General features: G+C 35.0%; 1 long non-coding RNA gene across 3 annotated transcripts in view; it reads right to left on the bottom strand.

Moving 5' to 3' along the window:
- The window catches only part of LOC141496866 (uncharacterized), a 63,973-nt gene that overhangs the window by 28,414 nt on the left and 11,760 nt on the right, over positions 1 to 23,799 (bottom strand). Inside the window, exons 3-4 of one of the 3 annotated variants that reach the window (XR_012471186.1) lie at positions 22,751 to 22,839; positions 8,814 to 12,545 (exon numbers count right to left, since the gene is read on the bottom strand). The exons of 1 other annotated variant lie outside the window; for it this stretch is intronic. This is a non-coding gene — a long non-coding RNA (uncharacterized LOC141496866). Of the gene's footprint in view, positions 1 to 8,813; positions 12,546 to 22,073; positions 22,840 to 23,799 lie in introns of those variants that run through there. One more of the 3 variants, XR_012471184.1, reaches the window with a different exon arrangement.

Below are 23,799 nucleotides of genomic sequence, written 5' to 3'. Positions count from 1 at the left end.
TGCCCTTTTCTAGCCTGAATATCTACCCCTTCATCCCTATTAAAACAGACTTTCAAAATTCTACGTTGGAGAACCATATAAATGAATGGTAGATGGAAAGCATAGGAGAGTAGATAGTCCATAAACACCGCTTAAGGAAGACCCTGATTGATATTACTTAGTTACGAACATGAGAAAATCAATTTACTGTTCTCTGAGAATCTGACAACTTTCTAAGACTTTAACAGTTTAAGGTATTAATGGATAGTCTTTATAGATGAACAGAGTTCCCATATCAATGAAATCACATTTTGTATTTTTTGGAGGGTTTTAGTCAAACAACTGAAGTAAAACTGATTAGTCTTAAGATATTACTCTTCATAAGAGCATTTATTGTTTAGGAGATAGACTTCTCTTCCACACTTCTTATCCCAGAATTGTTTTGGTAAAATGAATGAAGCTAAAATGTAATTCAGATATCCCTAAGAAAGGGGGAGACATTTCTAACTCTATTCCTATATTTATACTTATATTGATAGATAGATGGATAGATAGATAAAAAGTGAGTAGATGGTTGGATGAATGATGGATAGAGTGGTATATATAATATATATATGCATATATATATATATATATATATAACTAGCTAGCAAGGTAGCTAGAGGAATGGATGGAAGGATGAATGGATATATGTATGGAGAGAGAGAGAGAGAGAGAGAGAGAGAGAGAGAGAGAGAGAGAGAGAGAGAGAGAATTTGTAAAGTCAAACAACCTTTTGGATACAGATAGGTGCCAGATACAAACAAGTAAACAGTCTTAAAAGATCATACTTCATTTAAGAGACACATAAAACCCCAAACTTCTGTTAATATGTAATTATTTTGACCCCGAGGCTGTAGAATAAGATACATGTATCCACTTAGTGAACATTTCCCCCAAGTTTATTTAATACAAAGTACTGGAACCTTATAAGCCAGAGCAGGAAAGAGGTCTGTTTCTGTGGGCTCCCCTTCTCTTGAATGATTTCCAGTTCTCAAGTGACTAAGGCTAAGACCCTGCCTTGGGAATCATGGGAGAAGTCTATTCAACCTAAAAGACAAACCTGACAATAGCTAGAACATTCCAAAAAAGGTCAGAAGGGCCTACAAATGGAGAGATAGAATTGAGAGATAGCATGTCTCTGGGTCAGAGAAGAAGTCTTTGTACAAAGAAGTGGGAAAAGTAGGAATGCTTTAATAGGAACATGTTCTACATGGTGCAATTTGAGGGGCTAACCTCTAAGACTTTTGAATGCTATCCTTTGCTCTGGGCAATGACTTTGAGAAGGTTCTGACTACTTGCAATACCATTCTCCCTTTTCTCTACTTCAACAAATCCAAGGCTAGATTCTAGCTTAATTTTTCAGTTAGGCCTATCCTGACTGTTTGGGTACATATTGACTTCTTTCTCTGACCTACCATCATACTTATTGACTGTACTCACTTTGGCACATAGGCAAATAGTGCCTTAGACTCTTCAACTGTTTCACCATCTTTCATTACCTCTCTAATGAGTTCCCTCTAAACAAGTCATGGATCTTACTCTTCTTTTAAACTCCCTGAAGAACCTAGCACAGCACCAGGCAAACAGAAGATGCTTCAGAAATGTTTACAAAATGAAGAAATTGCTCTGCGTGTGTGTGTGTGTGTGTGTGTGTGTGTGTGTGTGTGTGTGTGACAGACAGATAGACAAAGACAAATAAATACAAAAAGAGAGAGACAGAGACAGCAAGAGAGACAATGAATCACTGGATATCATGATCTCAGAAGATTCACAATTCTAAGTGACTCAGAAGGAAAGACATATGGTGGATGTGAGTTGTAGCAAAGAAAAAACACAAAACCAGTCCCTGCCCTTAAAAAGTTTATATTCTAATACAGGGGAAGCAACATGTACAAAAATGCTGTCATCTATAATGCATAAAAACTTGATACAAGAAGGGAAGGCACTAAAATGTAGGGGATTCAAAAAGAGCTTTTGTAGAAGATAATACTGTTGGTTGACCTATAAATAGGAATGAATACTTTGGAAAGCAGTTTATAATTATGCACAAAAAATTTACTAAAAATGCCTACCTTTTGACCCAATTATATCATTGCTGCAACTATTCCTAAAAGAGATTAAAGAAAAAAGAAAAAGTACATATATTTAAATGTACATGTACATACACATTATATATATATATATATATATATATATATATATATATATATATATAATATATATATATAATATATATATATAATATATATATATAATATATAATATATATATATAATATATATATATATATAATTATATATATATAATATATATATAATATATATAATAAAATGTTGTATGACACATTTATTTATAACAGTCCTTTTATTGTTGTGGCAAAAACATGCTAACTAAAGGACTGCTTCTCAATTGAGGAATGACTAAATAACTTATGATAAATGAAGTTGATGGAGTATCATTATGCTGCAAGAAATAAGGAGAAAGATGAATTCAGAGAGACAGGGACAGACTATATGAACTGAAAGCCCAATCATAAGGGACAATCAAGATGATGAAAAACCTGGAAACTTTTCAGAACGAAGTAAGCAGAAGAATAATTTAATTATATCAGTATTATAAAAATGAATGATTCTGAAAACTTTTTATAAATTGATGAAGACTGAAATCAATAGAGTCTAGAGGACAATTTATACAATAATAACTGCAACACTTAAAGATAGATAGCTTGGAAAGCTTTAAGAACTAAAATGGACAAAATATATTCCAGAGGACCCACGATGAGACATGCTATTCATGACATATGGAATATATTTAAGGTATAAAATTTTATAAATATATGTATAAATATATATGCATGCATAAACAAACATATGTCCATGTAATAAAGATTATTTTAACAATATATTAGCTAAATTATGTTAAAAGATGTATATCTATTTTGATTATATAAAATTTTTAATTGTTTAAAAAATTAGAAGACATATATTTTCTCTTTCTCTCATCTTTCCCTACAGTAAAAGAAAGAGAAAAATAAAGTCCTTCATAAGATTTATTGTCAAGTAAAACAAATTTCTCCAATGGATGTAGTATATATGTACATATGTGTGTGTGTATGTGTAATATACACATATATAAATCTACATGGGGGGAGGTGAGTGGGAGAAAAATAAATTTCTATTAATTTAAAAAAACAAGTGCAAGAGATTAAGGGTACTATAGTTGCAGAATGTTAACAATTACTTTCTGATGAGGTTGCTGTTATTAATCTTGCTTTACAACTTTATTTTTGTTACAAGAATGGTCTTAGAGTGGAAGTAATATGCAATTGTAATATAAAACAAAACACATCAAAAACGTTTCTTAAAGTAGATGTTATTTGATTAGAATCATAAAGGAAGTCATTGATTCTATGTGAGGATGAAATATGGTTATAAGAGATAATCCTATATGAGAAAACAAAAATGGACTAGAATAGTTAGAAAGGATGAAATCAGTGTTGAAGTAGATCACATGATTAAATAGGTACTGACTATGCCTTGCCTATCAATGCCAAACCCTCAACAGAAGATATCACAGCAATTCAAATCAATTTAATAAGTATTAATAATAAGTATCTATTCTACCAGGCACCATGATAAATGCTGAGAATGTAAATAAAAAAAAGAAAAAGATAGTCCTTGAGTTGAAGAAGCTTACAGTCTAAAGTAGAAAGACAACACACCAAAGGAGATTTGAAGATGGTGCCCAAAGGTATAGCTAGGACAGGGCTTTATGCTCTTTGGCATTAAAACCTAAGTAGAACTGCTGATAGATAGTGGAGAGTTAGATGGAAAATCCAAAGTCCAGCCTTTTACTATGGGAAAACTTTGGGAAGACTACATTGCTTTACATGAACCCTCTAATCAGAGAGGAGAGGAAGTGAAAGGAATTGAGAAGGTGTTGAATATCCAAAACTGAGTCATTCAGTATGATGATGATGAGATTTTAGATGATTAACTTCTTCTAGATAGTTACTGATGGAATTGGGGAGGTAACCACCATTTTACTACCCAGTTTAATAGTTATAATGGAAATAATGTAAATAACTTCAGAGCATGACTGTGAGAATAATAGAAACAAAGATTCAGAGGTAGAAGAACTCAGGAATCATTTAGTTTAGAGGAATTATGCTCATGACCTGCAGGTTTCATATATCCACAAAACTCTCAGTGCATCAGGAACCAGGTTAAAATGTAATTGAGAAATGTTTAGAAAAAATAAATTAAAATGTAATGCAACATAGATGTTAATTTCTGTTTTTCTAATGCTGTCAGCATGGTTATGCTTCTACTTTCCACTGAAGTGCATCCTCCTCATTTTGAACATGTGTGGTTGGAAAATAGTTTGGTTGTACAGCAAGAGGGAAGAATAACAGATGGGTATCATAAGGATTATACTGGTATTCAGAAAACTCTAAAAGATGCAGAAGAAAGCCTCTTATATGTTAAATATTTATTTTAAACAGAAATTATGGAAAGACATCAGTAAGAATCAAATAGGTGTTAAGAACACTAGTGAGTTAGGCTACCCAAAAGCAAAGGAAGCAGCTTTATCAGTGTATCAAAGATCCATTGAAGTTGAAGTGTGACTGAACAGATGAACATGGGAACTATGACTTAGGTATACAACTACTCCAGGTATACAAACACATCATTCTCTTATTTCAGGAGCTAGAAGGAAGCTCGACAGTTCAACTAAGGAATCCTTACTATTTTATTGCCAACAAGTATTCATCTAGGCTCCACATAATACCTTCAGGGTAGAGGAACACACTGTCTTCTACTGCCTGGCTTTGTATGGCTCCCTTGACCTTCCCCAACCTGGGTCTCAATTTCCTTTCTTATAAAATGAGGGTATCAGTTTATATGATCTTTGAAGTTGCTTCCAGATTTAGATTTTTAGTCCTTTAATCCGATGACTTCCTGAGAAAGTTCACTGCTCATCTTCACAACTCTGATTGTTAGGACATTTTCCTATCTATTAACTCAAAGTCTGCCTCTCTACAATGTCCACTGATTATTCCAAGTTCTGCCTCCTAGGTCCAAGGAAAATAAATTCAATTCCTCTTCAAATACTTAAAGACTATTACCATATCTATTCTAAGTCTTCTCTTCTAAAGACTAAATGTACCTAATCCCTTTAACTATATGGCATGGTTTCCAGACCTTTTACCATCTTGGCTGTTCCTTATAATGAGGTTCTACTTCATCAGTGTCCTTTAAAAAGGATAGCGTTAAAACTTTGCATAATACTTCAGAATTGTTCCTATGAAGGCAGATTATAATCCTCATAGGGGCTGGGACTATGCCTTTTACCTTCTTTGTATTCCTCTCTTGACTTAGTCTAAAGCTCTAAACATAGAGAATGACAAACAAACAAACAAATAAATAAATAATAACAATAACAGCTCTCTCAATGATGTAGTGCTATCCTGCTTACTAAGGACTTTTCCCACAGCTACCCTGTGCAAATACTATTTTATAATATCCTCATTTTATAGAAAAAGAAACAAGCACATAGAAGTTAACAAATTATCAACTACTTATTTAAATGTTGATAAATTTCTCCTGTTTTTTTTGAGGGGTCTACTATAATTCACCACACAACAGTTGCTTCTTTACCTCCTTTTTTTCTGAACAATATGTCCTGATCTGGACAATTCTTACTCTCAAATCCCATCAAAACTTGGTCCCAAGGAGGTCATTCACACTTTAGTATGAAATTTAAGTCACTATGACCTCTCCCAAAGGAATTACATTTTATTTTTAAACTCTGTCTACTGGATGGAAGATTTTTTGTAGCCTATCAAAGGAATTTCAGTCAATAATTGAGCAGAAAGTTGAGGTTTTGGCAAAGGAGTTGAAAGGGTTGAAAGTTACTGTTAAGCTGGATTCCTGAGAATCTTAACCTAAAAATTTATTTTTAAAAAAATATACTGATAACTATTTCAATGTGATTGATTCCATTTGTAATCCTAGGTTTTATATTATATGGATTAAAAAGCATCAATCTGACAAGGGGTTCATAAACTTCAACAGACTATGAGGACCATGGGGACCATGGGGACCATGATGCTAAAAAAACTTAAGTACCCCTGCCTAAAAGAAATGAGATAACAATACAAATGAAATAACAATAAATAGTAAAAAAGTAAAATAAGCAAAGGAGTCAGAAATCAAACACATCAAGTTCAAGCTATGGTTTCAGTATGTGTTTTCTTGAGTAGTCACTTGGAAAAAGGTTCAATGGGACATTGCGCTGGGCATTGGAGAAATTTGGAATTCAGTATAACTTAATAATCAAAAGCTCCAAGTGGATAATTATATCCTTTGGCAATGACAATTTTGTATTGGAAATCATCTTGATTCTGGTTACCAGCCCATGGGACAACAGAAACCAAGGTAAAGCAGGGGAGGTGGGGAACCTTCCTATCTCAAGTTATTTCCTGGTCAGTAAGTAAGCTTTCAAGGATCAAAATGGAAAGATTCAAAATAGCTCTATCTGTCTTAAACACCATAAATTAGGATTAAAGGTTATTTTTCTGCTTAGGGTCAGTGCCCCTAGGAAGAACTGATTGACACATAGGTCTTTGAAGGCAACAATTCTGGCTGAGAGCCAAGCAACATCGGGTGTGGTTTTCTGACCCTGATGCTGAGTAACAGTCTCCCTTTGGATATCAGAGATTAGGCAGACTTCCTGTGAATTTCCATACACTGCCTTCATGGGCCCCTTTTGAGGCTCTGGTGAACTTTTCCCATTGACAGAGCTTAAGTGCAGACCTCTTGTGCTAGGTCCTTGGGTGGGAACTCTGAGGGAACATTCCTAGGACAAGCCTCTCAGTCAAATACTTGGAATTTGTTTGGGGACTACCTAATTTCTCATTCTGTCCAGGAGGAGCGATATGAAGTTAGTTCAAGGATTGGATATACATAAATACATACATACATACATACATATATATAATATATATACAAGATTTCAGCTATGATACACACACACACACACACACACACACACATATATATTATACAAGATAAATCAAGATTTCAGCTATGATTTTTATGCATCCAAGAGTTTGACTTAAGGGGTGGCTAGGTGGTGTAGTGGATAAATCACTGGGCTTGGAGTCAGGAGTACCTGGGTTCAAATCCAGTCTCAGACATTTAATAATTACCTAGCTGTGTGGCCTTGGGCAAGCCACTTAACCCTGTTTGCCTTGCAACCCCCCCCCAAAAAAGAGTTAGACTTAGAATTTATTTTAGGAGCAGAAACTCATTGAATTGTTTCAGATAATTTTTCCTCCTTAATTGAATTTTCATGTTTTGGGATACATTCTCAAAGACAAATGTCATTTAATGAATCGTATTTATGTCTCTTTGTCTTTCTACAGGTAGCTTTAGTGAATGGAGTGTTAAGATTTCTGAACTGGACTGTGTTTGTTTAGGGAATTTTCCTGATATATTTGTCTTTTAATCAGAGTAAAAAGATGAATACTTCTACTTGATAATAAGAGAATGTCTGGCTAGGGAAGATATATCTCTGTATGGGCAAGAAGGAAAAGGAGTCAATGGAGTCAGCTTTCTTCTCTGTCTTTTGGATGTGATTCTAATTCATATTTTTTTTATAAATAAGTGTCTATCTTGGAGACTTTAGACTAATTTTCCTTTGTTCTCTAATTCTAAGAGATCATAGGACAGTTACCAAAAAAGCAACAATAAGACTGTTGTTGCCAAAAAAATCATTGCTTTACTATGTAGTCAAGAATAAGCTATGGGTCCTCATTTCCCCATAATAGTGGAACTCCAAATGCTTGAGTTCTGACTCAACTACCTATAAGAAAGTTCATGATTACTTCTATATCATCATTATTTTTCTGCTTTTAACTGGCTGATACAAAATAAGTCAAGTCTATTTAGGATTTGGGTGGTTCTGGTATTGCTTTTGAAAAATGAAATTTTTCAAAGAACATGAAATTTTATGAAATAAATCAGTTTAGATATTGGAATGGACAAATCTGAATATAGTATGCTTGTTTTATATAGGACAATTCTGGGATAAACTGTTTTTTCTTTGTTTTACAGATATAACAGATGAAAAATTTTGACCCAGATTACCATTAAGAAGGGAAAATTATATTTATATTTTATATAAATTTATTGAATTAAGCCAAAATTTCTTAAGCAACAATATTATGCAGAGCACTGTGGAAGATGGTGGAGTTGAGATAAAAATTTTAGATAATATATGACCTTTATCTTATCTTTTTGGAAATTATAAGTTTGACAGAGCAATAAGAAACATACATAGATAACTCTAATATATAGATAACTAATCATTTTGTAAATTCATTAGAGAACCCTGAAATGAGAGTTATACAAGATGCAGAGGAACAAGTCATTACCAAATGAAAACATCAGAAAGAGCTACTTGGAAGAGATGATTTCCTCTTCCAATAGCATAAACATTTGCTAATGAAGGCTTGTGTCAACCTCGGCAGTGGATAGTGGAGAAGGGATAGATGTGACTGACTTTCCTAGCTTTCTTTAAGTCCTAATTGAAATTCCATCTTTTACAGGAACCCTTTTCCAAATTCTCTTAATTCTAGTGCTTTCCCCATGGGCATTATTTCCTAATTATTCTATTTACAGATGGATATATATATATGTATATACATATATATATGTGTATATATATATATATATATATATATATATATATATATATATATATATATTTTCCATGACCTTCCACACATTAGATTGTAAACTCCTTGAGGTAGGACTTTTTCCTGAAATAAATTGGGATTATGCCTAGTACATAATAGACATTTATATTTATAATTATTTAATAAATTTTTTGATTGAAAGGTTGCAGAGTTGGCATCAATGTATTTTAATTTCTAATTGAATCTGGGACATTTTGGAGAAGGAAGAATCAAGGGTAAACTCAAAGTTTCAGCATGGGAGGATAGGATGAATGAAAGTACTACAGACAAATAATGAAATAAGAAACTTTGGGAGGAGGGAAAGAACATGTTCAGTTTAAGACAAAATTGAGATTGAAGTGCTAGTAGATGACCCAGGGGGTTGTGGTGTAGATGAATTTGTGTGCGTATGTGTATGGGTGTATGTGTCTGCTATGAAGAGTTGGATACAACTGAAAAGACTGAACAAAGAACAAGTAGAATTGCAGAAGAAGCCAGTGGAAAGGGGAGAAAGATGTAATTGCAAAGTAAAGAGATAGATTGTACAAAACGAAGAAAAATGTTTCACTGTTTTAGAGTCATTATTTACATCTTTAAAAACATTTTTTGAATTACATCTAATTTTTATAAGATTGTTGGTAGTTAGGCAGCACAATGGATAGAGTGTTGAGCCTGGAGTCAAGATGACCTGAGTTAAAAATGTGGCCCTGTATATTGATTATCTATGTGACTTTGTGCAAAATACAACTGCTTTCTGTCTCAGTTTCTTCATTTACAATATGAAGGTGATAATAATAGCACCTACCTCACAATGTTGTTATTGAGTATAAAATAAGATAATATTTTTAGAATTTTCAGATCAAGTGCCATATAAAAACTAATATTATTACTATTTAAAGAAATGATAAATAAAAGCCATTCTACTCTCTACAGGTCTAATTTTCTTTTTTTATCACTCTTTTTCTGTGTGTGTGTCTCTCCTTTCTAAGTATTCTTCCATCACATACATTTTCTCTTGCTAACTGACTCTCAAATAGTTGGAAAGATAATTCCTCACTTTCAGGCTAATGAGAGGCAGTTTGTTGTAAAGGATAGTTTTCCTCAGAATCAAACTATTCTGGAGATTTTCCTATATCTCTATAATTTATGTATGATATCATATATAATATTCACAGATCTAAACACACATATATGCACAATTTTTCTCTCTTCCTCTTATTCACTCCCTCTTTCCCTTTTTCTTTCTGTCTCTCTCCATTTCCCTCCTTTATCCTCTTTTTTCCCTCTCCTCTCTAATCTAGACCTATCCTAATTACTATATTGATATAAAAATCCAGAAGGTTTTTCTCTAGGATTTGGACATAAATAATGAGTAGGTTTATAAAACTATAATTAGTTTGACCCTTAACCATACAGACCCCATTACTTTGTGCTATCCACTTATACATGTTTGAAGCCCTCAGAATCCTAATTAGGGATACCGTGTGAATTGAGTACTCTTGCTGATGTTCTGCATTTGCCTGTATAAAATATAAAAAATATGACTTCTGAGTCCTCTTAGTAAATGAATCCAGAAAAGAAAAAAAGTTAAAAAGTATTATTGCAATTAAAAGTCATTTAACAGTTCAAAATAGCAAAAGCTACCTCAATCCCACTAGATCAATTATTCTTTGTTTGGGGGAAGGGGGAGCTTTTATGGTTAAGTTTACGTGATTTTCATTTTCAAAAGCTATAACTATGTAACCCATTGGGTTTTCCATTTTTACCTTAGATGTTAAAAAAAATCAGAACCAAATTTATTGCCTAAGAATCTGTTCAAAAACAGATGCTTAGAATCCCCTGCTTTCTTTTTAGTTTTTGTTTGTATGTTGAATTTCAATGTAATCCAATCTCTTTCAGAAGGGAAGGATTTGTTTTGAAGTGTACTTTTATATGGTTCCTGTACAAATGTAGTAAAGGAGCTTACAGAAAGCAACTGTTAGAATATGTTAAGATAGAACAAGGATATGATTAAGTACCTAGGGAAGATCAAACAGAATGTTATGAGAGAGTGGATAGACTAATGGTTATGAGTCAGGTAGACCTGGTATCAAATAACCTGTAGAACTGTGCAAACATGGGAACTTTGTTTCTAGGCCTCAGTGTCATTCTCTGTAAAATGAGGATAATAAGAGCCCATAGAATATGTGTCAAAGAGTTAAGTTGAGGATCAGTTGAGATAATTTGTGTAGAGTGCTTTAAAAATCTTAAAGCATTAATAGAAGGGATCATCACTTCTAAATAGAGGACAAATTATCAATGTTTCATCTCTAACTTGAAAATGGTCAGATCTCAAATAAAACATTTCACGACTCTGTATTATAGTGCTTTTATCTATAAAAAGGAACTTTACTACATTTGTGCAGATTTCTTGCTCAGATAAGTACTGTTACCTTGCAAATAAATGTGAAAAATATCTTCAGATATTTTTACGATTTTCTAGTTTCTTCTTGATTATTTGCACATCTCCCTTATATACTTTGCCATTTGAATTACAGAAACTCATTGGCAGAATCCTAATTACCTGGAAGAGCATTTGGCGGCCTTGTTGTGATGCCTGCTTGACATATAGTCAATGGAACCCCCTTAGATTTCTTTTACTTCCTTACTTCCTCTGATCAAATGTCTGAGGAATGGCTACTCTTGGGGTTGGCTGACGGGTAGCTGACTATATATAGATTCTGGGCATATTCCATTTATTCCATAGGCATGTGAGAAGAGTTACTCTGGTCCAAAGTTGAGAATCTATAATATGTTTCGCCACTACCTTACTCTCTAATCCAATAAATAGCACTTTTTCAGTCTCATCAACCTAACTTAAATGCATATTTCCATCCAAAATAAAAATTAGATTGTAATTGATCCCTTTTCACTTATATCTTATATATTTAGCATTTTTAATGACATCAGAAAATAGGTGATTTGTATCAGAAATAATAAAGAAAAGTTAAATTAATGAACCCTATGAATGTTTGCATTCTATTAAATAAATATTTCCTGTAAATTCCCTATGCCCAAGGCTCTTTGCTCAGTATGCTCTAGGAAAGCAGAAAAATTTAACACAGTTTCTTCTCTCAAAGAACTTACAATCTAATTGGTATCAGTTACAGATTTTCACATAAACTAAGTTAAATGTATTGTGGACCTTCAAGGCTGTAAGGAACCTTAGAGATTGTCTTGAGCAGGACCCTCATTGTCTTGGTCCTCAATGTGTACTGAAGGTTTCTTTTTGTGAAAGGGGAGAGAAGATGGATAAGGGAATAAAATTTATTAAACTTTTTGCAAATATTTTCTCATTTTATTCTCACAATAATTCTTAAATTAGGTCCTATTATTACATATACTTTGATGTTGAGAAATCTGAGACAGGCAGAGATTACCTGACTTGCTCAAGGTCGACAGCTAATAAATGTCTGAGATGGTTTCAACTTAGGTCTTCTTGACTTCAGGGACAGTGTTCAATCCACTGAGTCACCAGATGCTTCTTAATATAAGAAGGGGGGATATAAAAAGGAGACCCTGCCCTCTGAAAGAATAAGAAGTAATTAAGATGATTAATTCAGAGACCATCAAACTTGCACTTTTTACAATTTCCAGATGAAGGAAGATCCTACAGTGATCTGACATCATTGGAAATACAGTATGGTGGCTGGGTTCTTGGTAATTTTTCCAATTTGCTTGGAGTTCACCTATCCCTGAGGTCATCTTTGCCTTGAATCCCTTGTAAGCTCTTCTCAGATGCCTGTAAAATAATTGAATATGCCCAGAATCTTGAATTTGGAGGAATTAAAAAAATTACCATTTTGGACTGTGGGTGTGTGGGGGCCTAGAAGCCCATGCATCCATTAAAATTCCATTTGGTGTCACAGGGTGTATGCGTGGGCCTATGTTGGGCTTCAACAGGTAAATACTCGACTCTTGGATGGCAGCTCAAGCGTGTTTTCACCTGCCTTTCGACCTGAAAGCTCATCAAGTACTTTTACACCCACCCAAGAGGCAGTGAAGCTGCTGCAAGCTGCCTCGTGTGCAAAAGAACTGCTTAGGAGGGATTGTTTGCCTTTCTGTCTTGGAATTTACCACAAGAGAGATCTGAGTGAATGTGCGTGTGTGAGGATGTTTGCTAAAGTCATAAAGTAATGGGGAAAAGTATATAATGGCATGGAATGTGAGAGTTGAAGGCTTTTGCTACAATTTTTCCAAGGACTAGAATCTAAACATTTTTTTTTTATCTCAGATCTTCACTGTGATCCTAGGCAAGGAACTTAATCTCTCTGAGTTTTAGATATAGAAATTTTAAAAGGGGTGGGGGGCTGAAAATGACTTTAAGTGAAGCCTAATGGTGAGGAAACATTGCAAATGGGAGCTCATTGGTTTGTACATTTAAGATTGAATGGGACCTTGCAGATTATTGATTTAAAGATAAGGAAATTGAGGAATATAGGGGTGTCTTATAGATTAGATGAGAAAAGGGTTTTAAACTCATCTCTTTCGATTTCAACTCCAGGGAGATTCAATAACTATTAAGTGTCTCCTATGTGTCAAGTACATAGGGTTGGGGTGGGGGTTGGGCATGAAGGATGGGAATATTTAGTCCTACAGCCAGGGAGGGAGATGATCTAAGGAGGTGAGAGGTTCAGACAATTTCATCTTGCAGAATGATGAGTTTCTGGAGATAATGAAGCCCAGGAAAGCAATTAGGCAAGAAATGATGAAGTGATTTTCCAGAGAGCCCACCTTACATGGGAGAGGATCAGAAATGATTTAGTATTTGCACTATGCATTTTGATACTCTTTAAGAGGAAGTATTTCAGCATTGTTTTTGAATCAAAGTGTTTATTCTTAGAAAGAATTTGAAGTTCCATAATTCTTCATGTGGACTATAAATTTTGAAGGATGAGGAATCATGGCATACATGGAACTAGGAATTTTCTACTCAATTTTGGGAAAAATCTTACAATCAGTATATAAGGACAGAAATGGGGGAGAGGAAAGTAAGTACAGAGAAACAGAAATGAGAATAAAAAAGCAACAACTGGGGAGGCTAGGTGGCACAGTGGATAAAGCACCGACCCTGGAGTCAGGAATACCTGAGTTCAAATGCGGTCTCAGCCACTTAAGCCACTTAACCCCACTGTCTTGAAAAAACCCCTAAAAATAAGTAAAAATAAATAAAAAATAAATAAAAAAGCAACAACTGCATTCATTGTCATAGAAAAAATTGCAGAGAAAGAAACAACGGAAGAATTGAGGATAGCTTGCAAAACTTGTCAATCAATCATTAGACAACTACTATAGCCCTGTAAATTAATCAGAGAAATTAATGCTGTATCCTTGCAATAAGAGGACATAGGGCATGTCCAGATTCATGGAAGATGCCCCATTTCAGCAAATAATGATTTCTGATCATTTCTGTACAAAGCATTTTTTTATTTATTTAAGGCAATGGGGTTAAACAACTTGTCCAAGGTCACACAGCTAGGCAATTATTAAGTGGCTGAGGCTGGATTTGAACCCAAGTACTCTTTATCTCCAGGCCAGTGCTCTCCACTGCCCCACCTAGTTGCCCCAATTCCTGTACAAATGAAAAAAAAATTCAGTCTTCTCATATTTTCCAGTGTTTCCTTTCTAATCATAAAATTTGGATATGGGGAAAAAATCCTTATCCACATCATTTTATAACTGGGAAAATTGAAGAGAAAAAAATATAAATTGATTTATATAAAGTGCAACAGGTTCTGGATCCAAACCCAAGTCTTTTGTCTTTAATTCTTCTTATGCACACTGCCAATTCATGCATTTTATTACTAAATTATTCTTCCTGAAACATTGCTTTTTATTTGTCTCTCTCATTTCCAATGGTGTTCCACTGTTTGCAAGATAAAAATCTAATCTCTTTAATCTGTCTTTCAAGTTGCATCACAGTCTTCAAGCATCATATTTTCACCTGTTGACTCTACATTCTGGAATACCACCGGTCTTATCCACTCCTTTCTATTTATACAAATCTTATTCAGTCTTCAAGGCCAAGATCAGTTTTCAGATCATTCTTAAAAGTTATTCTACCACTTCAGTTCTCATTATTCTTTGTCTCCTTTGAAATCCTATAGCATTTTTATAAGTACCACTAATTTGATACTTGATTACATATTGATAGAAAGAGCTTCTTTGGAGATTGGGTTTCAATTCACAAGGATCATGGGGTAATAAATTTTGATTTGGAAAGTTCTGCAGTCCAGCTTCTTCAATTTTAGCTAAGCTCTAAATGGCTTGCCCACAATTGCAGATTGAATCAAGATTTGAACCCAGGGTTTTCTGACTCAGACTATCACTCTGTCTGCTACATACCACTTCCTATGGTTCTGGGACCAAAGAGAATTGCTCTGTACCCAATAATTCTGCATGACATACCTTGTAAAAATGTCTCTTATTTGGGAGTTTTAAAAAAAAGATACTAGAGCGAAGCTAGAAACCAGACTGCAAAAATGAGGAAGTTGGGAAAGGAAATGTCCAAAGAAAAGTTTTTCCTGCCTTGCCCCTTAGTGATTTATAATCATTGAGATTTGCCTGTCCCCTTCCTACTGCCTCTTTCTCTTCCCTTTCTTCTTCCTTTCCTTTTCCTCTATTTCCCATATTGTGATACAAGATTTTAGACCCAGTACAGATCCAAGTGGCAACTCTAGCCTAGGAATGTGGCAGTTGTAGTCTGTTGAATGAAGATTAGCCATAGTGATAAGGAGCAGGTTAAGAAGACGCAATTTTTCTATGGCAAGTAGTAATGGCGACCCAGATGGACTTCAATAAGAAGTGGCAAAGCAATAATTTATTATCTCCTATTTCTCTAAACTGAATAAAGTGATAGCAATGTCTTAAGACCTAGCATTGAGTCAAACCTTTAGTTCTTGAAGACAGTGATAGCATGTATAAGGGCAAAAGAATAAGATGGGGAATGGTTTGGTTGGGGTCATGGGTGTTGAAAGAGTTTGCTTTTTTATCATGCAATTTTAATTAAGAAAATTATCCTATTTTAACCACTAAATTCAATGTTATCTACATATTTACTGGTTCTACAGAAAAAATTCAGAGGCTATGGGAATTCTAAGCCTTAATTATAGTAGTTATAGTCTCTCCATGGAAACCTAACTGCAGCATTAGCCTTCAGCATTATCCATGTTCATAAACTTTTTGTTTTACAAAGAGGTTCTTTTCTTTTCTTTTTAAAAAATCTCTGAGATAAACACTTAATAGTGGATGTTGCTGGATCATAGTGTCTGCACAGTTTTATAATTTTGGGGGCATAGGTCCAAGTTGCTCTCTAAAAAGATTATTTCAGTTCACAACTTGATCAACAATGCATTTATGATTTTTCTTTTCTATCATGTTAACAAATCTAACAGTTATGAGTCAGTACCTCAGAGCCCTTTTAATTTACATTTCTCTGATCAATAATGACAAAGCATATTTTCATATGAATTAAAAAGCTTTTTTGTCTTAAAAAAGCTATTCATATCCTTTGACCATTTATCAATTGGGAAAAGACTTGTATTCTTTCATATACTTTTAATGTCTATATTTAGTTGGGGGAGCAGAAATATCCTATTTTCCCAACTCGATTGTGAGCTTTCTAAGAACAGGTTGTGCCTGAACCATTACATAAGGACCCAGGACAGTGGATTCTAGGAATATTTTGATAGCTGATACCTGGCTTCACTAAAAAGGCATTAAATGCTTAACTAAGTACAAAACTAGTGTTATATGCTGTATTTTAAACTTTTTCTTAAAATTTGATTGACTACAATATGTTTTTATTTTAGGCCTATGCAACTTTGCATCAGATAATCACACATGTTGATGCTGTTTTGGGTTACAGCAAAACACTAGTCCTCTATTGAATTTTTTTTCATTAGCTGCTGCTGTTGTTTGTCTAAATTTTCTGATTTTTAAATAAAATTTTGTTAAGGGATTAGTTGCAGGAAGCTCATCTCTGCACAAGACCTCTCTTATCTCCACCACCTTCTCTATCTCTATCTTAGGTGTCATCTGCCTCCTACAGACTCCTAAGCATGTTTTACAACTTAACAATGAATTGTATGGACTATTTTTAGATTATATGATATATATATATATATATATATATATATATATATATTTGTATAACAAGATGTTTCCTATTATATCCTATGAGCTCAAACTCTTTCAGGGTTGGTTATCTATTGTTATATATTAATTTGCATCACAGATCTCAGGCTACATGGGACTTAAGAAATTCTTGAGTTGTACTTCCATTGGTCTAACCATGCTATTTAATAGATGTGGAAACTGAGGTTCAGAAATGTTAAAGCTACACAGGTACTTAGTGGTGGGGGGAAGGATGCAAACATTCCAAATTGAGTATCTTCCCACTCCTCCATATCAGATAAAGTAGAACATATTCTGACCACATGTACATACAAATTTTGTGCTCTGTGTAATACTTTGCATACTTGCTGAATGCATGAGTGAACCATTAGTTTAGCCTGACTTATTTTAAAATATAGGACTATTATTTATTTTACCACAGTTAAAATAGGAATTCTTTGAAATAAAGACTATTCTACATATAATTTAACCATAGATTAAGAATTTAAGATTTTTAAGATTGATTTTGAAGATTTAATTTCTTTTTCATTTTATTTTTAATATAGTATTTTATTTTTTATCCAATTACATGTAACACTAGTTTTCAGCATTTGTTTCTGTAAAATTTTCTCTCTCACTCCCTTTCCTCCCCCCTCCCCAAGATAGCAAGCAATCTTATGTAGGTCAAACATGTATAATCATGTTAAACATATTTCCATATTAGGAAGACAACTTCTAAAAGCCTTGTTTCCCATTCAATATGACAAAAAATATTTTTGTTGTTTCGTTTTACTCTGGCAGTGAAGGCTCTTTAAACTCTCTATACAGGTCCCTGGACCTTTTGGTTATTGTTGAATTGAAATGTTAACTAAAATTCTCACTTTCTGAAACCTTTAATCTTTTTCCCTATGAAAATATGTCTTGTGAGCTGGGCACCAATTCATTTACTGTGAGGACACGAAGCTTGTAATTAAGATATTTTGTTGAGAGCAGTTGGTGGCATAGTTGGTAGAGTACCAGCCCTGGGGTCAGGAGGACGGGAATTCAGAATTTGGCCTCAGACTCTTAATAACAATTGCTTACCTGTGTGACCTTGCGCAAGTCACTCTTAACCTCATTGCCTTAAATAAATAAAATTAAAAAAAAATTTGGTTAAAAAAATTCAGAGGTCTTTTAAGTCAAGTTTTAGATATTTTATGGTTTTTTTTGAGGGGGAAATGTATATGACATATTTTGCCATTGATATGAACTTGTTTTTTACCTGAAACTTAAAGTTCAAGGAGACTCTAATGATGGAGTGTCATTGGTGTGAGTCTCGTCTTTGAACCCAGATGGTGAATCCTTCTGATCCTTGAATCCAGAAGTCATCTGGATTAGAGGAGAGCATATTAGACTAGAAATCTGAGATATCTGGAAGATATTGTCAGTTCCCATGGAATTAATTACAATCTCTGTTGCTATTCTCAAGTCAATCTATTCTATCCTAATCTCATATCTTGAACTGAATAAATCAGTAAACTCTTCCATTAAAAAAATAAGCTTCTTAAGAACAGAAACTATCTTTTGCCTTTTTTTGTATCCCCAGTACTAAAGTTACAGTAACAAATGTTTATTTATTGATTGATCTCAAACTAAAAATGTCACAATAGCTCATTTTATTTCTCAATTTTACCCTCACCTATTTCCCTTTTACTGGTAAGGGCACCTCCATCCTCCCAGTCCCTCAGGCTTGAAATCATAGGTCTTATCTTTAACTCCTTACTGTCTCCCTGTTCTCATTTTGCAATATCTCTTAAGTATGTCTCTTTCTGTTCTTTGATATTGCACGATGCTTGAACTAATACAAGAGCCTGACATTGAGTCTTCCTGTCTCAAGTCTCTTCCCACAGTACATTTATAATTTTCCTTTTCTATCACATTAATAAATCTAACAGGTGTGAGGTCGTACCTCAAAGCTCTTTTAACTTAAATTTCTCTAGTCAATAATGACAAAGCATATTTTCATATTAATTAAAAAGCTTTTTTATCTTAAAAACTATTCATATCCTTTTACTATTTATCAATTGGGGAAAGACTTGTATTCTTTCATATACTTTTAATGTCTATATTTGGTTGAGGGAGCAGAAATATCCTATTTTTCCAACTCAGTTGTGAGCTTTCTAAGAACAGAGATAAATCCTTTGTTGTGCCTGAACCACTACAAAAGGATCCAGGACACTGAATTCTAGGAATATTTTGATAGTTGATACCTGACTTTACTTAGCAAGGCATTAAAAGCTTAATTAAGTACAAAACTAGTGCTGTATGCTGTATTTTTTAATTTTTCTTGAAATTTGATTGGCTACAATCTGTTTTATTTTTGCATCAGATAATCACACATGTGTGAAAATCTTGTCCTTCATTCAGCTACCAAAGTGACTTTTCTAAAGGTAGAGATGCAATCATAACATGGCCCTCTTTTGCCTCCAGAACAAATACAAAATTGTATGTTTAGCATTCAAAGTTCCTCCTCCCTCACCTTTACAATCTTATGCCTTGCACTCTTCAGCATGCTCTTCTTTCCAGTGGCACTGGATTCCTTACTTTTCTATCTCTTGACTCACAGTATTTTCTCTGATTAGCTTCAATGACTTGAATGCCCTTCTTCCTCAGCTCTTTTTGCTTCTCTGGCTTCCTTTTACTTCTTTTTTTACCTTGAGCACTTAGAATGATTCCCAGCACCATAATATTTAATAATAAATGTTGCTGAATAGCTGATTGATGGATTTAATTCCTACTTTTGATATTGATGATCTATGTAACCATCAATAAGTCTCTGAACTTTTATTTCTTTATAAAATATGAAAAGTCATACCTGTAGTATTTATCTTGCAGGAGTATTGAGATGATCTTATGAGGCAATGAATACAAAATGCTTTTCAAATTTAGAATGCTCTGTAAATGCCAGTTCTTAAACATGTTATGATTATTATTATTAGGTTGAAACCTAAAATTTTGACTATTACTAATATATTGACAATAGAGTGATAATAGATGAATATGTTATTATAGGCATTAATGTTGTCATCTTCTCCATTATCACTGGGCTGACCTGCTACAAGGTTTTATGACCCAGTGTTTCTCATGTATAAGAATAGAATGATGAGGAAGTGGGGGTGGCAGAAAAGTTAGGGAGGTAGATTCCATATTTGTTTCTAGGTTTCTCAGAAAAGTAAAGTTAAACCTCAGGATCTAAAATGAGAGAAAACATTGAAAAAATATAGATTTAAGAAATCTACACTATGGGTCACTTAGTCAATCAATCATCTAGCATTCATTAAGTACCTACTCTTTGGCAGGCATTGTACTAAACTCTAAGGATACAAAGTTATACAACATATAAGGAGTTTATATTCTAATTAGAGAAATAAAAATGCAAACAACTATGCACACACAAGACATATACCAGATAAATTGCAAAGGGAAGTTAGGTGGCAAAGTGTATAGAATGTTGACCTGGAGTCAGGAAGACCAGAGTTCAAATTCGATCTCAAACACTTTCTAGATAAATCACTTAACCTTGATTGCCTCAGTCCTCATCTGCAAAATGAACTGGATAAGAAATTGTGATCCCCCAAAGTGTTCCTAAAGGGTCAGATAGGACTGCAAAAGACGGAACAACCACAAATCTCTGAGAGGGGGCTCTAAGTTGATTAAGCAGTCCTTGGAAAGACTTCCTGAGGGAGGCAGGATTTTAGCTGAAACTTGAAGGCAGCCTTGGGAGCCAGGAAGTAGTGATGAGGAGTGAGAGCATGTCCATAGGGAGCCAGAGTCAGTGGTTCAAATTACACTGTTTAGTTTTTGAGAAAGGGAGACTCAGTGTAAATTCTCCTAAAAGTTGTCACTCTATGTGGCAACGTGATTCATTGAAGGTGAGTTAGGGAGCACAGTGGGACACAACATATACTTTTAACTCCAATTACCATCTTTTTAAAATAATTTTTAATAAAATAATTACTCGTAGTCTTATGCAGGGAATTGTGGACAGGGCAGATATTGTGATTAGAAACAAATTTTGTGGAAGGAAAAATGTTTGTACAATGTGACTCCATTGTAGGTTGGGAGTGGCCTTGGCTTACTCCCCTTTTCTCCAGTTCTGGTTTCTAGCTACCAGACCTTAGTCATTGATGGGTCAGTTTTGTGCTAGCATGATAGGAAATGAATGTTGGACTTAGCGGTCATGCACCTTGGGACAGGAAGGACCACTACATAGTTTGCCTATTGGAGAACCAATAGGCCAGGTGCCAGGTGCTGGATCACTCCCCAAGTGTCACTCTCAGCCAACCACAGTCTGGAAGAGAAGTGCTAACACCCTTTTTTTGTTTCTGCTCTTCTTCAACCTACCTCTACCTTGCAAGGATGACTCTCTGTTTCTTAGGCCATGTGCCTGCTGGAGCACCATGATGCCATTTGACTGGACTAAGTCAGTCCTTATGGATATTTATCCTTTCTCTCTCTCCTCTCTCTGTCTCTCTGTCTCTCTGTCTCTCTGTCTCTGTCTCTCTGTCTCTCTCTCTCTCTCTCTCTCTCTCTCTCTCTCTCTCTCTCTCATTTGACGTCAAATTTGAACTCTGGTCTTCCTGACTCCACCCTGTCCTCAAAGTGCTTACTGCTTTTCCAGGAGGAGAAAAAATTTTTAATCTGTACACTTTGTAGCCATCTATAATAAATCCTGAGCAGTTTTTAAAATCCCAGGGATGTATGTGAATTTATTAACTATTCATGACCTCTCAATCTTTGTCAACCCTAACCAATCTCTCCCTCAGTAGTCTGAATGCTGTGTTGTACTCTTTGTTTATACACAAAGGTCATATCTGGTGTCTCCAGATGCTAGTGACTTTCCTTCTAAGGTTGTTGATTATCCTGTCTAATTTTTTTTAACCTCATCAACCATATTGTCCATAGACTTTTCTTGTCAATCATACTACAGTAGTTTGTCATTTCCTTCTCTAGTGGATTAAGGCAAAAGGAGGATAAGTGACTTTCCCAAGATCATACAGTTAGTAAGCGCATGAAGTTGGATTTAAATTCTTGTCCTCATTCCAGGTCCAGAATTCTATCTACTGTGATACCTGGCTGACTCTAAAATTAACTTCTTTGAATTCTTTCCCTCTAAGGTTACCTTCCACATCAATTTTTTATGTATATCATATATATGTATATATATATATATATATATATATATGTGATATATGTGTGTGTGTGTGTGTGTGTGTGTGTGTATACACTTATTTCTGAACATCCCATGCCTAGTGAGAAACCCAGGAAGCAACTAAATGATCTGGTTGACCCAGACCAGCAATAGATTGTCTTTGATAAGATACCATGTCAATCAAGGAACCAGCCTTGATATGTGAGGAGGCAACTCACCCATCAGTGGCACATAGCATAAAGTGAACTGTGTGGGGACTTGAGAGGCAGAAAAGGACTCCCAGGGCCAAGAATCACAAGAGTCTGTTTTTTTCAGAGAACCAATGACTTCACAGGGAGATGTTTTTTACTTGTTGCAGGAATTGGATTTAAGTGAGACAGAGCACAATGTCAGCCTCACTCTCACTTCTAGCATCAATGAAGTCCAGTGGCAAGGCAAAAGTCAAGATGACCAACTCCGAATGCAATGTGTAGCCAAGTTCTAAGCATTCCATATCACATGCTACAGCTACTTTCATGGCCATTGAAACACATTGCTTTCATCTGCCCATTCCATGGGGAAAGTCTTTACATGTTTGGGGGTTGAGGCTATGGGTAAAAAAAAAATCTCCACCTGGCTTGACCCATCTGGAGAGTTTTTACCTGGGGTGTGGCTGCTATGCATGCTTCAGTTTCTTGGAGACACAAGTGAGGTTGGATGACAGACAGACAACAAAGGTGGATGGGCTGTCCTAAAAAAAAACAAACCTCAGCATATATATCCTCACTCTAAAGGTGCTAGTCCTTACTGAACACCCCACATGACTCTCCCATCCCTCCTTTTCCCCCTGTTCCCCCCAATCCAGTTTCCAAGGACTATAATTTTAAATACCAATGAGGTTGCTGAGAAGGGAAGAGAACATCTATGGCTTAGAGGCAGTATGATATAGTGGAAAGAATTGCATAGGTTGTCAGAGTACTTAGCTTTAAATCTCACTTCTGCTTGTTACTATCTGTGTAGCTCCAGGCAAGTCACTGACTTTCTCTTGTCCCTGGAGCCTTCATATAAAAGGAGGGGTCTAACAAAGTAACTGCTTTAGATCTCTTCTAGTTCTGAATTGGTTATCTTCATCCTTAGTAGTGGAAGGTGGTTTTAAGCAAAGTACTTTTACCTTTTTGTGCCCCAGGTTCCCCAACTTTAAATTGAGGGGATTAAATAAATTAATCCCTTCCCACTCTAACCCTCTGGTACTTCAAGGCATTCAGAAGGTTGAGGGAGTATCTGGGTTGCAGCCAGTTGATTGCATCAGCATTTCTTTTTGGGGTGGGTGGGGGTTGTTGTAGGAAAGATAATAAAGGAAAGCAGACAGAATGAATACCACTGGCATATTTTGGACAAGCTGTTAGTATCATGTGACTTTGTGAAGAGATTGTGTGCAAAAGAGCCAGGTGAAGCTTGTGGGTGTGGCCAAGCAGCCCTAGGTATGTTCCTCGAATGTATTTCAATGATGACTTTCCCTCTGGGAATAAAATCAGGGGAGTTGGGACTTGTATTTGGGGATACAATGCATCTTTCTGTGCCCAAGTTGTTCACTGCCTGGGAGTCACTATGTCTACCTCCAAGAAAAGAGACTATGATAGAAATAGGTCTCCAGAATCAGCAGATTCTGTGTTCCTGAGAACACATTCTCTCAGTCACTTTCCCTTCATGA

This window comes from Macrotis lagotis, chromosome X (genome assembly GCF_037893015.1).
Source record: "Macrotis lagotis isolate mMagLag1 chromosome X, bilby.v1.9.chrom.fasta, whole genome shotgun sequence".
NCBI lineage: Eukaryota > Metazoa > Chordata > Mammalia > Peramelemorphia > Peramelidae > Macrotis > Macrotis lagotis.
This window is presented reverse-complemented; position numbering and strand designations above follow the sequence as displayed.